The sequence below is a fragment of the Triturus cristatus genome, chromosome 12, assembly GCF_964204655.1.
Source record: "Triturus cristatus chromosome 12, aTriCri1.1, whole genome shotgun sequence".
NCBI lineage: Eukaryota > Metazoa > Chordata > Amphibia > Caudata > Salamandridae > Triturus > Triturus cristatus.
The window spans coordinates 327229959-327247567 of NC_140595.1; positions in this window are offsets into that span (position 1 = coordinate 327229959).

Genomic DNA, 17609 nt, shown 5'->3' on the forward strand with positions numbered 1-17609 from the left:
CATCCGAAAGACATCCCGCCAAAAAGGTCCCGTCCTCACCACTTAAAACTGCTCCAAAAGGAGGCGAGGGCCCTTCTTCAAAAACAGGCCATAGAAAAAGTTCCTCCTTCGCAGGTCGGAAAAGGAGTGTACTCCCGGTACTTCCTTGTGCCCAAAAAAGATCAAGAGCACAAGTTTCGGCCGATTCTGGACCTTCGTCTCCTAAACAAAGTCATCGTCAAGGAGAAGTTCCGTATGTTGGCGCTTCACCAAATATGTCCACATCTGCAAGTCGGGGATTGGATGTGTTCGGTGGACCTCCAAGATGCGTACTTTCACATTGCAATCACGAAACATCACCGCAGGTACCTGCGGTTTGTGGTTGGAAGAAAGCATTATCAGTACAAAGTCCTTCCATTCGGACTCAAGTCGGCTCCGCGAGTCTTCACCAAATGTATGGCAGTGGTGGTGGCCTGCCTACACAAGCAGGGTCTCTTCGTCTACCCTTACTTAGACGACTGGTTGCTGAAGGCTCCATCCCAGCAGCAGGTGAAGAAAGACTTCCAGATCTGTCTGAGACAGTTGCACGCTCTCGGCCTTCACGTCAACATGGCAAAGTCCGTGCAGCAGCCCACTCAGTCCATCCACTACCTTGGCTCCGTTCTGGACACAAGCGTGGGAAAAGCGTATCCTTCGGGGGAGAGACTGTCTTCAATGAAGAGGAAATGCAGGCTTATGCAGCAGATGCAGAGGCCGTCAGCCCGGCAGGTAGCATCTCTGCTGGGATCCATGGCGTCCTGCATTTTTCTCATTCCCAATGCCAGACTGCGAATGAGACCTTTGCAGCAAGCTCTGGAGGACCAATGGGATCAGTCCACAGGCCGTTGGGGAGATCGAATCTCTCTCTCCCAGGTGGCGAAATCTTCCCTTGCATGGTGGACTCGTCAGGACAATCTGTTGGTGGGAGTCCCGTTTCACCACCCACTTCCGGTGCAATCGGTGGTGACAGATGCATCGCTGCAAGGTTGGGGGGCCCACATGGGGTGCCTCCAAATACAAGGTCGGTGGTCTGCAAAAGAACAGGGCTACCACATAAATATGCTAGAACTTCGGGCAGTCCACCTTGCTCTAAAGGCGTTCCTCCCAGCAATCAACGCCGACTCAGTCCTGGTGCAGACCGACAACACCACGACCATGTTTTACCTGAACAAACAGGGCGGGACTCGGTCACGCCCCCTCTCCCTGGAGGCACAGGCGATCTGGCACTGGCTGCTCGCCCGGAACCTCTCGGTAGTGGCAGTGCACCTTCCGGGGGGTTGAATATCAAGGCAGACGCACTCAGCAGGCACTTCGAAGATCAGCCCGACTGGTTGCTGCACGACGACGTGGTGGCAGACCTGTTCCGTTGTTGGGGTCGTCCAGAAATCGATCTGTTTGCAGACGACGAAAATTCAAAATGCCACGCCTTCGCGTCCAGATTCCACCGTCCAGGGACCAGGGGGATTGCTTTTTTGATGGACTGGTCAGGGACATTTGCCTACGCCTTTCCGCCCCTGCCTCTGATTCCGAAGGTGGTATCCAAGCTGCTCAGATCCGACATGAAGATGATCCTCATAGCTCCGGACTGGCCGCGCCAGTGGTGGTACCCGGACCGTCTCCATCTCTCAGTGCGACCTCACAGGCGACTGCCTTGCAGGCCGGACCTGCTGTCCAAGATGGCCGGGAGGATTCTACATCCCAACCTTCCCTCACTGAACTTAACAGCATGGCTCCTGAGGTCCTGCAATACGGACATTTAGGTCTACCACCTGACTGCATGCATATTCTCAAAGAGGCAAAGCGACCCTCCACGAGAGCGTCTTATGCGTTTAAGTGGAAGAGGTTCTTCATTTGGTGTAGGGAGAATCACCTTGATCCTACAAAGGGGCAGGAGGACGTCATCCTTCCATACCTCCTTCACTTAGCTAGATCAGGCTTGAAGTATGCATCCATCAGGGTCCATTTGTCTGCCATTACAGCTTACAGGAGGTCTCCCAGTCAACCTTCCTTTTTCCAGATGCAGGTGGTCAAGGACTTCTTGCAGGGGTTGAAGAAAGTTTACCCCCCTGTTCGAAACCCTTCTCCTCCGTGGGAGTTGAACTTAGTGTTGTCCAAGTTGATGGGCCCACCTTTTGAGCCGATCCACAGAGCTTCCTTACAGCATCTGTCGTGGAAGGCCGCTTTTCTGGTAGCCATTACATCGGCACGCAGAGTAAGTGAAATCCAGGCTCTCTGTACTAAAGAGCCGTACACAGTTTTTCACCAGCACAAAGTGGTCTTAAGGGCACATCCATCTTTTCTCCCTAAGGTAGTGTCTGATTTTCATATTAATCAGTCCATTTCTCTGCCATCCCTCTTCCCGAATTCAGCGACCCCGGCTGAGCGGTCGCTCCACTCCTTAGACCTCAAGAGGGTACTTAAATTCTACCTAGCAAGTACCAGAGGCATTAGGAAGACGGATCAGCTGTTTGTCAACTATGGCGCCATGAGAACAGGCTTCCCAGCAGCTAAGCGATCCATTTCCAGATGGATTGTTTCCTGCATTACCCTAGCCTACCAGCTGGCGAAAAGGCCCTTACCTTTGGCCCCTAAGGCTCATTCTACTAGGGGGAAAGCGGCCACAGTAGCTTTCTTGCATGACGTTCCAATGGCAGAGATCTGCAAGGCGGCCACTTGGAAATCGGTTCACACCTTTACCAGGCACTACTGCCTCGAATCCGATTCCAGGGCGGATGCCCAAGTAGGCCAAGCCTCCTTGAGGAACCTGTTTGGGTAGCGGGGTCTATCTAAGCATACTGTTCCTTCTCTGTTTTTTCTTTCCTTTGCCCGCAGGGGGATGAGGTGAGGCTCGCTATTCTATTCTAATGCTTATGACTATTGATGAGGATCCCCTGGAAGAGAAGGATTAGTTACTTACCTGTAATCCTAGTTCTCTTCCAGGGGTATCCTCATCAAAGTTATAAGCAACCCTCCCGCCTCCCCGGGCAAAGGTGTGATAGTTTTCAAAGGTTATTATTTCTTTGTGCCATGACTTTTCAGTCCCCGCAAAGAACAACTGACCTAACTGCCACCCCTGAGGCATGATGGGAAGGTGGGGGTCAGGTGTGCCTTAAAGGCACGGTGTCAGTTTTTTGCTATGCAGCTATAAGTTAGCTTTTCAGTCTTTTTAGACTGGGTATTTGCAATGCAGCCTGGGAGCTTCCTATGCTTTCAGTGTTTTCTAAGAATTTCTGCTGTTTTCTAAGCATTAAAACAGTTTCCAAACAAGTTATAATGTTGTTTCTCATGTTTATAATGCTATTTTCTTATGTATAGTGGAAATTCCTTACAGCATGGTTCAGCTCTAGGGTGTTATGGGCTGCAATTGCTTGTGTATACATATAGGTATATATGTATGGATATATATATGTGGGGCACATATAATATACTGTTTCCGGGATCCCGCACATGGGCGGGAATATTCTAATGCTTATGACTTTGATGAGGATACCCCTGGAAGAGAACTAGGATTACAGGTAAGTAAATAATCCTTTTATTCAACTTTAGCTAGTAGCTAGCCCTGAGGTACTTGTGACCTGTCCTTACCACTGTCTGATAATCCTTGTGAGATATATTTCTGAACCAGTATTGTTGTTCTTATCATTAAGCCTGTGAGTTGTGTGTCTGTTTCAGTGTATTAGTTCTTTGTCCTGCACCTTAGTTGAATCCACCTCTGAGGTTGTAAGAGATCGCTTACTTATCAGTCATCCTGTCTCCCTGTCTATAAATGTGGGAGATATATTCCATTTATCAGCCAGCACACTACTTTTCTGTAACCATTTGTATTTATGAGAATGCCAGTTAACCATATTAGGCTAACCCCATTATTCATCATATACCCATGCCTGCTGTCAGGGACACGAGATCAGCGCACTGACTGCCGCGAAAGACTGGGCGCAGCGGCTCGGAGTGCGTCCGTTCCGCAACTACAAGTCCCGGCGGGCATTGCGAGACACGCCTCACGTGACTCGCGCAACGCCCGTCGTGGAAACAAAAGGGCAAAGGTCGACTCCTTCGGAACCGATAATTCTTCCTGGTGGTGCTCGAGGCAGAATCAGCTAATCCCCAAGGTTCCGGACAGCAAGAAGCGGTGCACCCTTCCTGGATCAAACAAAGTCCAGGAGGTAGGCGTATTGATCTGATTTCCTAGCTTCGCTCCTCTGTTGGCAGAGACCCGGTGACGGGGGTCTCATGCAGAGGAGCGTTCGGATTTAACAAACCCTCGACTAACCTCGCCCCTCTGTTGGTAGAGACCATAACATGGATGTCTCGTGCAGAGGAGTGTTTACTGCTTAAAGGCCCCCACCCCACCCCACCAGAAGGGCCTCATTGATTCCCTCCGCTTGAAGGAGGTCTGTTTAGGAGACCACACACGGGGGGCACAAGTGCGTTGGTGCTTGTCAGTCCTGACTTTCCCTGTGTGGCTAGAGGTCACGCCCCCAAACGGCACTATTGGCAACTGTCAATTCCTTCCAAGACCTTGTTCCTGGGCAGTAGGGATATACTGTCAGTGTACGTGGATTATATAGTATGGAATTGGCAATGCATATTTAATCCTGACAGGACGCATTTTCTGGCAGAAGCAAGGCGTGTAGACGTTCACGCTCCAGCAGCCAGCCATCATTATTGTTTGTTTTCTTCTTATGTTCCATCTATAGATATAGGAGAGAGCTTCCAGAGAAGGGGTGGTGCCATACCCGCTGGGCATAAGATTAGCGATTCAGAAACAAGTTGGTAGGTGCAAGTGGAGAGACTGAGGTATGCAGTGTTCAGTGTCATTATCTTTGAAGTGCCCATCCAATTTGTGTGCTCCTTGTTTCTTTTGGCTTACATACTAGTTTCCTGACGCTTCCTTGCCACTGCCTCTTGCTCTCCCCTATACGTTAGGCCTCACCTTCTTTGCTTTTCAGGTGAGATGAGCACGACATTGTGCGTAATGCTGGTTTTCAGTTAAACTGTTCATGCAGTGATTTCACAGGCACAGAAGCTTATATTGCGTTTGTCTTTTCTTTCCTTCCTCCGCTCGATTACCCCAACAGTCCGTGTTACTTTTGCAAGCCGGACTTGGGGTTGTCCAGAGGTGGGCCCCTTTAGAGCATCAACACAGTCCTGAGGACATCGGAACGGAGGAACCTGAATTATCGGCCCACGAATTCTCTTTTCCTCCTGGTTGTGTTGAAGGCTAAGGATGGCTACCTTGGAGGACGTGATGGCGGCGCTAGCGCAAGTGCAGGCGGAGCTGGCTGCATCCCGACAGGAAACAGCTGCCTTAAATTACCGAGTTGACTTGCTGCAGAGAAACCCGTTTAGCGCGGGAGGCCCCTCATGCCCAACCTCCGTGGTGGTAGAAATGCCGTCCCAAGTACCATTGGCCCCACCCGAGAGGTTCCATGGGGTTAGAAAGAAAGTCCAAGTGTCCATGACCCAGGTGTTACTCCACTTTAAATGTAAGCCCAAGATGTTTGTCACAAACCAAGCAAGAGTCATCTTTCTAATCTCTTATTTAGGGGGTGAAGCCGCCCAGTGGGCAGACCCCATAGTCAGGAATGATGACCCCCTGCTTTATGACTGGGATGAGTTTAGGGCGGCGTTCGAGAAAACGTTTGACCGGCGAGCAGAAACGTTCTCCGCGGATAAGGACCTACTTGAGCTCCGACAAGGATCGCTGGATGTGGTTAGTTACCTAATTAACTTTCGAAGACTGGTAGCCAAAACAAATTGGCCCGAAGCCAAACAATCGGTCGTCTTTTACCATGGTCTCACAGAAGAGCTGAAGGACGTTCTGGCCCAGATCGAGCCACAACCTAGCACCTGTGCTGCCCTCATTGACCTGACGCTGCGTTTGGATCACCGGCTGAAAGAATGGAAAGGGGAGCATACGAGAAAGGAGAGGTCCGGTCCATGGAGTGATCGAACAGGGCTCTCCGAGACAACCCCAGCAAAACCCGAGCCTATGGAAATTGGAGCAGTGAGAGCATCGTTAACCTTGAGTGAGAGAGACCATAGACGCAAACAGGGATTATGTTTATATTGCGGCAAGAAGGGGCACTTCATCAGGGAATGTCCGGTTAAACCTGCATATAGTCGTTCTCGTCCCGGCAAGATGGCTGCGGTGGCAACGGAAAAAGGGGAGGAAAACTGCAGCGCCTGAGATCGGTGAAGGGAGGCTCTCAGGCGGACGTATCATCCCTTCGGTGGATTTTGCCGTCTTCAGGGAGGCAGAACACTTCTTCATCACGATGCACCTTGATATAAACCAAGAAAGAAAACCGGTCAGAGTCATGGTAGATTCAGGTGCTACCGGCTGTTTTATGGACAGAGAAGAGGCCAACAGGTTAGGAGTCCAGCTCCTCCGCAAAACTACCCCGGAATTGGTGTACGCCGTGGATGGTAAGGAACTGGAATCAGGACTGATAAACCACAACACCCCAGAGTATGAACTCAAATATGAGCGATATCACAGAGAATGGGTGTCTTTCAACATCATCCAAGCCCCTCATTACGGGGTGGTCTTAGGACTCCCTTGGCTACAGAAACATGAGCCCAGCATCCACTGGGCCACGAAGACCTTACGGTTGCAGTCGGTCTACTGCCAGACGCACTGCAATATGGTGCCGCCCCGACCGTTGGAGGTTTTGGCCACCTGGCACCATATCGCGATAGCAGCCGAAAAAGAAGTGGTGTTACCTGACTGTTACCGCTCCTTTGCGCAGGTATTCAGCGATACCAAGGCGGAAGAGCTCCCTCCTCATCGGGAGTTTGATTGTCGCATCGACTTGAACCCAGGGGCAGTGGTACCGTGCGGACGGATATATGCCCTGACCCTACCGGACAACCAACACCTGCGAACCTATCTGGACAAGTACCTAGCATTGAGGTTCATTCGTCCTTGTGGTCTCCCGCAGCTTCCCCTCTTTTTTTTATCCCGAAGGCTAACGGAGAATTGAGGTGCTGCATCGACTTCAGGGCGTTAAACGCCATCACGGTGAAGAACCGATACCCGCTCCCGTTGATCCCCGTTCTCTTGGAGCAGGTGAGAGCAGCAAGTATCTATACCAAGCTAGATTTGAGAGGGGCGTACCACCTGGAGAGGATGCGCGAAGGCGACGAGTGGAAAAAAGCCTTCAAAACACGGTATGGGCTATTTGAGTATCTTGTAATGGCCTTTGGGCTATGTAATGCCCCTGTGGCGTTATAATACTTCCTCAATGAAGTGTTACGAGAGTTTCTGGATATCTTCGCAGTCGTGTACATCGACGACATCATCGTATACTCAGCAACGGAAGAGGAACACATCTTCCATGTGCGTCAAGTGTTGCAGGCATTACAAAGAAACCAGCTGTTTTGTAAACTCACAAAATGTGAGTTCCATGTAACCACTGTGGAATTCCTCGGAGTCATGCTCACCCCCTCTGGTCAGGTCATGGCAGAGAGGAAGGTGAAAGCCATAGTGGATTGGCCCCGTCCACATAACGTCAAGAATGTTAAAAGCCTGCTGGGGTTCGCGAACTTCTACAGGAGGTTTATAAAAAAACTTCTCCAACATGGTAACACCCCTGACCAAGTTGACCAGAAAGAATACACAGTTTCTGTCGTCTACAGAAACCCAAGAGCCGTTCGATCGCCTTAAAGAGGCTTTTATTTCCGCTCCAGTACTTGTCCACGCTAACCCCGAGGTGCCTTTTGTTTTAGAAGCCGACGCATCCGAAGTAGCGGTAGGAGCAGTGCTGTCACAGAGACACGAAACTACTGGGTACCTCCACCCCACAGCATTCATGTCCCGGAAATTGAATCCTGCGGAACAAAACTACACCATAGCCGAAAAGGAGCTCCTGGCAATAAAGGATGCGTTCCTGGAATGGAGGCATTGGCTTATGGCGGCAGCGCATCAGATCACAGTCTATACAGATCATCGCAACCTCCAGTTCATGCGAGCAGCTCGGAACATCACACCAAGGCAGCTCCGTTGGATGCTTTTTTTGGCTGAGTTCCATTTCATAGTGACCTTTCGTCCAGGCATTAACAACAGGAAGGCTGACGCCCTCACTCGACAGGAAAGCCCTCAGCCAAAGGATGCGTCTACAGAAAGGGCTATCATCGAGCCTAGCCGAGTAGTGGGTGTAGTGACCACCGACAACTTCCTGGAGAGCACTAGACGCGGTGTACGGACGTTGGAATGGAGAACGTGGCTCAGGTTCCATCCTGAATGGCGGATGCATTAAGGCCTCCCCATGAAAAGCCGACAAGAACTTGTCCCAACCAAAACCCTGAGAAAGATGCCATTTGCTTGGTGTCACGACCTCCCTTGTGCAGGACACGCTGGAAGCGCAAAGACCCTGGATAAAGTGTTACGACATTTCTGGTGGCCCGCCGTCTGCTCGGACATTCATACATGGGTTCGACAGTGTTCCACCTGCGCCCAAATGAAGACAGACCACAGTCCGGCTCAGGGATTGCTGCAGATCATGCCCACTCCCGAGAGACCCTGGGAGAGGATTTCAGTGGATTTCGTAGTGGGGCTACCCCGGGACCAAGGAAAGACTGGCATCATGGTAGTGATAGACTACTTAACCAAAATGGGTCACTTTATAGCATGTAGGCAGGCACCTACGGCAGGACAGTTGGCCCATTTGTTACTTACCCATGTAGTCCGCCTTCATAGCCTTCTACAGGTTATAGTGTCAGACAGGGGAGCCCTGTTCACAGCAGGCTTCTGGAAGGTATGGTGTTCAAAGCTCCACGTCACCTCTTCCCTCTCCACGAGTTTCCATCCCCAAACTCATGGCCAGATCGAGAGGTTGAACCAAACCCTAAAGCAGTACCTCAGGTGTTATGTGGATACCGCTACTGATGCTTGGGTGGAATGTTTGTGGGCGGCTGAGAAGGCCTACAGCAATGCCACACACTCATCAACAAAACACACTCTGTTCTTCTGTACCTACGGGTTCCATCCTAGGTTTACCCCTTTGCTCCTGCCCGACACAGACACCCGACTCCCGGAACTACGGGAAAGGCTAGTGCTTATGCGTAAAATCCTGGCCAAGGCTAGGGCCAATTTGCTGAAAGCTAAAGACAAATATAAAACACAAGCTGACAAGCATCGCAGGCCAGGCCCCGTGTTTCAGCGTGGGGATCGGGTATGGTTGTCTACCAAGCATATTAGGTTTAGGAAACATAGTGTGTTCAACCCTAAATATATCGGTCCCTATCGTGTCATAAAGCACATTAATCCTGTATCTGTGAAACTGCAGCTACCAGCGCATTTTCGGATACATCCGGTTTTTCATGTCTCCCTCCTGAAGCCCGTGCAACAACCCATGAAGCGACCTCCGACTCCTATTTTGGTTCAACAAGAATACGAAGTGAAGGGAATTTTGGACGCAAAAAGGGTGCGGGGTAGATTGTGGTACTTGATTTCCTGGAAGGGGTACGGTCCGGAGGAGGATAGGTTGCCAAGTTTCATCGGTTGCACCCACACAAGCCATCCGGCAGTCAGTGATCCTCGGAAGGGGGATGTGCTGTCAGGGACAAGAGATCAGCGCACTGACTGCCGTGAAAGACTGGGCACAGCGGCTCGGAGCGCATCCGTTCCGCAACTACAAGTCCCGGCGGGCGTTGCGAGACACGCCTCACGTCACTCGCGCAACGCCCGTCGCGGAAACAAAAGAGGAAAGGTCGACTCCTTCGGAGCCGATAATTCTTCCTGGTTGTGCTCGAGGCAGAAGCACCTAATCCCCAAGGTTCCGGACAGTGAGAAGCGGCGCACCCTTCCTGGATCAAACAAAGTCCGCGAGGTAGGCGTATTGATCTGATTTCCTATCTTCGCTCCTCTGTTGGCAGAGACCCGGTGACGGTGGGTCTCATGCAGAGGAGCGTTCGGATTTAACAAACCCTCGACTAACCTCGCCCCTCTGTTGGTAGAGACCATAACATGGAGGTCTCGTGCAGAGGAGCGTTTACTGCTTAAAGGCCCCCCCCACCAGAAGGGCCTCATTGATTCCCTCCGCTTGAAGGAGGTCTGTTTAGGAGACCACGCACGGGGGCACAAGTGCGTTGGTGCTTCTCAGTCCTGACTTTCCCTGTGTGGCTTGAGGTCACGCCCCCAAACGGCACTATTGGCAACTGTCAATTCCTTCCAAGACCTTGTTCCTGGGCAGTAGGGATATACTGTCAGTGTACGTGGATTATATAGTATGGACGCATTTTCTGGCAGAAGAAAGGCGTGTAGACATTTACGCTCCAGCAGCCAGCCATCATTATTGTTTGTTTTCCTCCTATGTTCCATCTATAGATATGGGAGAGAGCTTCCAGAGAAGGGGTGGTGCCATGCCCGCTGGGCATAAGATTAGCGATTCAGAAACAAGTTGGTAGGTGCAAGTGGAGAGACTGAGGTATGCAGTGTTCAGTGTGTCATTATCATTGAAGTGCCGATCCAATTTGTGTGGTCCTTGTTTCTTTTGTCTTGCATACTAGTTTCCTGACACTTCCTTGCCACTGCCTCTTGCTCTCCCCTATACGTTAGGCCTCACCTTCTTTGCTTTTCAGGTGCGATGAGCACGATATTGTGCGTAATGCTGGTTTTCAGTTAAACTGTTCATGCAGTGATTTCACAGGCACAGAAGCTTATATTGCGTTTGTCTTTTCTTTGCTTTTCAGATCTCCCTCCCCGCAGTCCCTACCCTTTCCTTCCCCCGCTAGATTACCCCAACAGTCCGTGTTACTTTTGCAAGCCGGACTTGGGGTTGTCCAGAGGTGGGCCCCTTTAGAGCATCAACACAGCCCTGAGGACTTCAGGAACGGAGGAACCTGACACCTGCAAGCTTGTTTGTGGCTTGGAGAGTTGTTCTACCTGCCAATCTGCCCATTCTCAAACCAGTCTGCTTCATACTGAGCTGAGTCTGTGTGCCTCCTAACTAATCCTGAAAGCTGAACTTTTCACCTTTTTCTGAATCAGAAGCTTTCCACCTACCAGCCTGTGAGCTAAACACCCTCACTTGTGTGGCCCCTTCAGAGTTTGGGAACTGACTGCAAGTAGTCCATGTGGTTTCATGATCAGATTTGTCAGTGCTAGAATGGACACAGGTAATGTTGGATAGAGGCTAGAGCAAGGAAAACTGCAGAAAAGCTCATTAGTAAACAGTTGGAGATCTACTGCTTACTGGTTCCCTTAAGCTGTGAATTATTTGTTTTGACAATTGGCCTGGTGTACTTCCGAGTGTCCGGGTCTACCAACGCTGTAACACCATGTATAAAGAGTTCAATGTATCTGATCCTGTGTTTTTTTCTCTCAAAGAACTTGATAGCTAATAGGCTAAAAGCTTAGCGCCTCCGGTTTTTTAGTTCTAGATTAACTTTTGTTGCATCGATGTTTTAGTCTGTTTAATAGGTTTTTCTTTTCATATGTTATTCTCTTGTCTCTATATCCTTGGTTACAAGACAATGTGTAAAACGTAAGTTTCTACATATGTCTTGATATCCTTCAATTGTACGTTAATAGAAAATTCAAATAAAACAAACCGTTCATTCAACTAGAAGTTTCATAAAACAAAAAATTCTTTTAATTTTCCATTAAATGGTGTTAAGATGTTAGAAACGTGTGATTGTTGGATTAGTCATTTGATCTAGTGCACAGTACCGGCAATCACTGCTAGAAGCTGAGGGCCCTCACTTAGAGTGCTACAATAATCTGCACTTGTTTGAATGCTGCACTTTTGTTCCATTTTGCTAAATTGCTGTTTTACGGTGTGAGAAGTTGGCCTGGCATATGCTGTCCACTAGTGATAGGGGGCACCTTGCACCAGTCCAAACAACCCTTTTTGATGATAGGTTTAAAGACAACCTTTATTGAAAGCTATCCTAGTGGTAGCTATGGAGAGCAGCCTTCAGGCTAAGTCTTGAAGGAGTGTAAAGCAGCTTGGTTTACCAGAATATAACCTCTTGAATTACTAAATGAAAGAAGAACCACACAAGGTATATATATAAAATATATGTATTTATTTCTAAACACTCTCTACTAACCTCTTTATGAAGTTAGAGAGCAAGGCCCACAATAATACAGTTCTAAAACGACAGTAAATAGCACAATATACAATGGGCCCTATGGACGGACCAAACCATATATTAAGAAAGTGGTATAAGAACCACGACTTGACTAGACACAGTGCCTAGAGCACGTAGAATCGCTGGGACCCCAAGGAATCACCCAAGGTAGTGACACAGGAGACCCACGGGGGACGCGTGCAGTATGAGAACACAGGTGCGAGCCCCATACTATTCTATGAGAAAGTCGCGGTTGGAATGTTAGAAGTTAAGGACACTTAGGAGAGGACTTTGAGCAAACCCCTTTAGACTTAGGGGGTTCTAGGGCCAGTACCAACGGGGGCACCGGAGTACTCGAGTTACCTCACCCAGGGAAGCCGGGTGCATAGATGTCAAATGGTGTCGGGAATCGTTGTTGATTTCAATGGCGATCTGCAGCAAAGTGCTGCTGCCGGGAAGGAGAGAAGTGTCAGGTGTGATCCAAGCCTGGATGGAAGATCAGAAGAACCTGAAAGCAGAGGGGACAGAGGCTGGGTCACTTGCCAGTGACCTGGGGCATGATAGACGAATGCCCACCGATGTCGGGTGTTTCAGGTGCAAAGCGGTGAAGCTTGACTCTGCAGCCATGAGGACCAGGAGGCGTCGATTACAACCAGGAGCTGGATTCGAGCTGTCCCACGGCGGATGTCGAGTGCTGTGGTGTCAGTGCCCGGATTGGACCCAACAAGCCGTGGCAACAGCAACCTACGCAGGAAGAGAAAAGATGCTTCGGTGTGGACCAGCAAGGTCCTGAGGACTCCCCAAGCGATGGAGAGTCAGGACACGTCTGGACCAACCAGGTAAGCCCAATTAGAAGTTAAGTTGCCTTCACAGAGACCCACCAGACGACGGACTAGGGATTGTGAAGAGAGAAAACACAAAGGGCCAGCTCACGGAACACTCGTGGAGTTTAAGCAGGCAATCTTCAGTGCAAATGCTGCTCGGGGTCAGGGCTACTAGTAACCCAAAGCTCAGCTGCACGAGTCGCTGGAAAGCTGATGCATCTGCAAATGGTCGTGGTGTCCAGGGGTTCGGGTTGCACAGTCTTCCACGAGGGATACGGGCCTCAGAATTGCTGAGTGCACAGATCGACCTCAGAGACCACGGAAACCCACCTCCTGTGTTGCAAAATTCTTCAGAGTCCGGCGGGAGCTTCGGAGATGCGTCTTTGGTGCCTGCCTTGCAGGGGAGTAACTCCTTTACTCCAAGTGAGATTCTTCAGTCATCTAGTTCAGTGTAGATCATCAAAGTTCCAGGATTCAGTATCAGAGTTTCCTCCAGGTGTAATCTAAAGTCCTGTAGTCAGGGGTTCCTTCTTTATACCCAAGGAAGGGGTTGGACACACACTGGGGACCCACCTATGGGAGGGTCAGGAAAAAGGGGTGGCTACACCTATTTACTTTGTCTAGTTTCGCGCCAGAGCAGGGGCTGGTAGCCCCTGCAACCGATTTGAACTGGACTATACACAGGGACACCAAATGTGCCCCCAGTGCTGAACTTCAAAGCTCTCTTGGAGTGCACCCACCCAACCCCAATACACTAAAGCCTGTCTGGGAGGTGGTGACACCTCCCTGTGACAGGAAACCTATTGTCCAGGCCTCCCCTGACGGAGTTTCATCCAGCAGCAGGAGGACAGACTCGTGTCTGTGGCTGGCAGCATCCATTTTGTGATGCCAGGGCTCTGTTAGCTGGTACCAGGTATACCGGTGCTGTCATGTCTCTCCCTCTAGAAGGGTGGGATCATACCCCACACCAGTTACTGGTGTGGGGGTATGATTCCAAGGTGTTTGACACCGTGTAGCCATCCTAAAGTTAGCATTTACTGTTTGGTTATAATGCACTTAAGAGTATATGGTCTGTCTGAATCACAAACAACCCAGGAATAAAGGTTCCGAAGCCTGCAGTGGGGCTCCGCTCATGAATGGGCACCCTCTCACATAAAACCCAGCACCCTGCCTTCAGAATTGTTAAGGCCTGCCATAGGGGTGACTGATAGGTTCACTATTTCTCTCCATATCACTTCACATATAAACCTATCTCAGTAAGGGGTGCATGCACCACCTTACCCAGGCTGCAGTAACAGTCCTGTGGTGTCATTTTGGTAGGCTTCCCAGGGGTGGCATGTTACATGCTGCCGCCCCTAGTAGGCCTCTGGGGTACCTATGCCCTGGGTACATAGTACACCATTTACTGGGGACTTATAAGGGTACCCCAGATTCCATTATGGAGTGTACCTAAAGTACTTGTAATCAATTTAAGGGAGAAAGCAGATAGGCTGGAGTGCTGAATAGCAGGTTCCCAGCCAGACTAAGTCGAAAACCAGCAAAACATCTGGAAAAAAAAGTGGGGGCAACCATGCAGTCAGAATCCACCTTCCTAGGTAACCCCCTCCCCCCCCCAAACAAAAGGAGATACGGCTAACCTTGGCCAGTTGAGCCTTTATTGACTATGTGGCCATATAAGGAAGAACCTGCACTTGCATGGCTACCCCAGTGCTTAATTTGTAAAATATTAAGGGCCATATGTAGGTAGCCTAACATTCACCACTTCATAAATACCGAATTTTACCGATTCGGTATTTATGAAGTGCTAAATGATATGAGGTAATCCATCGGTAATATTTACCGATTCGGAATGGGTCGGTATTTTAGAATCGGTATTTACCGATTCGGTAATGGCAACTGGCTTCCCATTGATTCCTATGGGCCTGAATGGGAAGCCAGTTGCCATTACCAAATCGGTAAATACCGAATCGGTAATGGGGGAGGCATCATCATGGGTGGCAGGGTGTCACATTGACACCCTGTTGCACCCCTGATTCGTCCATGTGTGCACATGTGGCGCACATACATGTATGTCTGCCACATTGCACACTTCAAATAGCAAAAAAATGCCTTTTGACAGGTATTCGTCATTTACCACCAACTTTTAGTTGGTGGTAAATAACGAATCCCCACACCCACGACACACTCCCCCTACATCTCATTTCAGGATTCGGTATTTACCGAATCGGTAAATTACCGAATCCTGAAATGATCCCCCTACATAGCAAAAGCCTAAATACCGGTCGGTAACGGGATATTTACCGCAAATCGGCCGTTACCGACCGGTATTAGGCTCCCTACATATGGCCATAAGTGCCAGGGCTCTGACCAGGAGGCCACTGCAGCTTGCACCATCCATCGCCCTTGTCATTGCTGCCAAAACAACTACTAACCATCTGTCTTGCATGTAAATGCAACAGTTCAGATTATTCCAGGTCCTCAAAGCTAAAGCTATGGCTGGGGAGGCAGGTATCAGCAATTTTAATGTATATTGTAGTCCTAAACTACCGTTGTTCTGCTTATCTCCAAATTAGATGAGCAGCGCCACCATGTGGTGGACTGTTCTAAGTATGGTGTTGACATTTAGGTGCCGGTGCCGAGCACCAGAAAGCAATCAAGTACCTATGCTGAGCACCAGAAAGCACCGGCTCAAACTAAGTACTGGGTTAACCCCTGTCTTATGGTCCACTAATCAATCCCTAACCCCAAGGGTATGGGATGATCTCCACCATGGGGAATCACTAACTGTGGTGTGTTTTGGCAAAGTAAAAGGCTGGTGGGGTGTCTGAGTATAGAAGTGAGGCCCGAATAAAGTTGGTCTCAGCTTCCTCAGATCACTGGTCACCATGGAGTCCTTTCTTTCCATGACTGAGTTGTATCTGGTCCTAAGTGTCATCCTTTGGCTATTTACAGCTGGGGGTTGGGTCCCTTTAGTTGGAACACTGGGGGGACATGGTAGGTTTGGAACCTTTTGGTCCCAGGTTTGACTTGGCCCAACAGAGTCCATCTTGGGAGGTCCCTACCCAATGGTAAGGGGGATCCCTCAGTGTGTTGAGGAATTTTCACCTGGCTAGGGCTACTAGACTGTGTGCCCCTAAACTGCTGATGGGGGGTTGCTCTGGACAGGGGGCCCTGTGGGGTCCACTGACCTCTGCATCCCTGGGCTGACTAAGGTAGGATAGAGAGGGGCAGATTACCTGCTCCAGACTGGGTACCATCTTGGAAGGGTCCCCTGCCATCAGAGGTGGTGCCAGGACAGGCCTGACTACCCCTGGGGCAACTCCTTCACTAGGGATAGAATCAGTTCCCTGAGGCGGCTGACCCTTACCTATAGTCTGGGGGAAAGAAGACTTTTCTTCAACCCTTGTGCTCTCTTGTGGAGGAGAGTGGGGCATTCTTTCAGGGTCCATCACCCCAAAATGTCCTTGGGGGTGGGCTGTGGCCATCACAGTCCCACTAACTCTCTCAGGGATGCCCAGCATTCTCAGATGGGCTTGGTGTTCAACTTCAGCCCAGGCTGAAATTTCCAGATCATTGCCCATCAGGCAATCTACATGCAAGTTTAGGGACACTGCCACTCTTTTTGGGCCTGTGACCCCTTCCCAGCTGAGATTGACTAAGGCCATGGGGTGATCTGTTCTGACACCATCAATGTTGGTCACCTGGTATTTAAACTCGGGTAAAAGCTGGTGAGGGGGGACTAGTTTCTCTGTCACCATGGTGACACTCTAGCCCCTGTGTCCCTGAATGCCACAGCTTTCTGACCATTAATCAATAGCTCCAGTCTGTACCTGCCCAATGCATTGGGACCCATGGTAAAAGTGGCAAATCCCATGCCACCGTCACAGACTAGGGAGGCTTGTGAGGGGGACCTGTCTAAACTAAGGCCCACCTTTGTTCCCCGTGAGAATGCACCTAACTTCTTGGGTGCAACACTACCGCCTGGGGGATTACTACTAGTAGTACCAGAAGGAGTGGTAGTATTAGTTGGAGGAACATTTTCTTTATTGCTAATCCTGGTGCAACTGGGATCAGTTTTCCAGTGGCCAGGCTTTGTACAAACATGTCAATATGGTTTCTTTTCAGAAGAGGAAGGAGTTTGGGACTCACCTCCAGAAGAGGACTTTTGGGGCCCTGTAGAGGACTTGTCTTTAGATTTATCCCCACCTTTCTCTTGGGACTTTGTAGAATCTTTCTTCTGGTCACCACCCTGATTCTTAGACCTTACCCTGGTTCTAACCCATTTGTCTGCTTTCTTTCCCAATTCTTGGGGAGAGGTCAGATCAGAGTCCACCAGGTACTGGTGTAAAAGCTGGTTTTGACAATTATTAAGGATCTGCTCCCTCATAATCAAATTGTACAATCCTAAAAAGTCATGCACCTTGCTGCCATGGATCCAACCTTCCAGGGCCTTAGTAGAACAATCTATAAAGTCAACTCAGTCTTGAGTCTGAGTCTTTTGGGTGTCTCTGAACTTCAACCTGTACTGTTCAGTGGTTAGGCCAAACCCATCAATCAGAGCACTCTTCAAGGCTTTGTAATTCTCAGCATCCTCTTCTCTAACAGTGAGGAGCTTGTCTCTACCTTTGTCTGGAAAGGAGAGCCACAAGATTACTGCCCACTGCTCCTGAGGGACCCTCTGTACTTTAC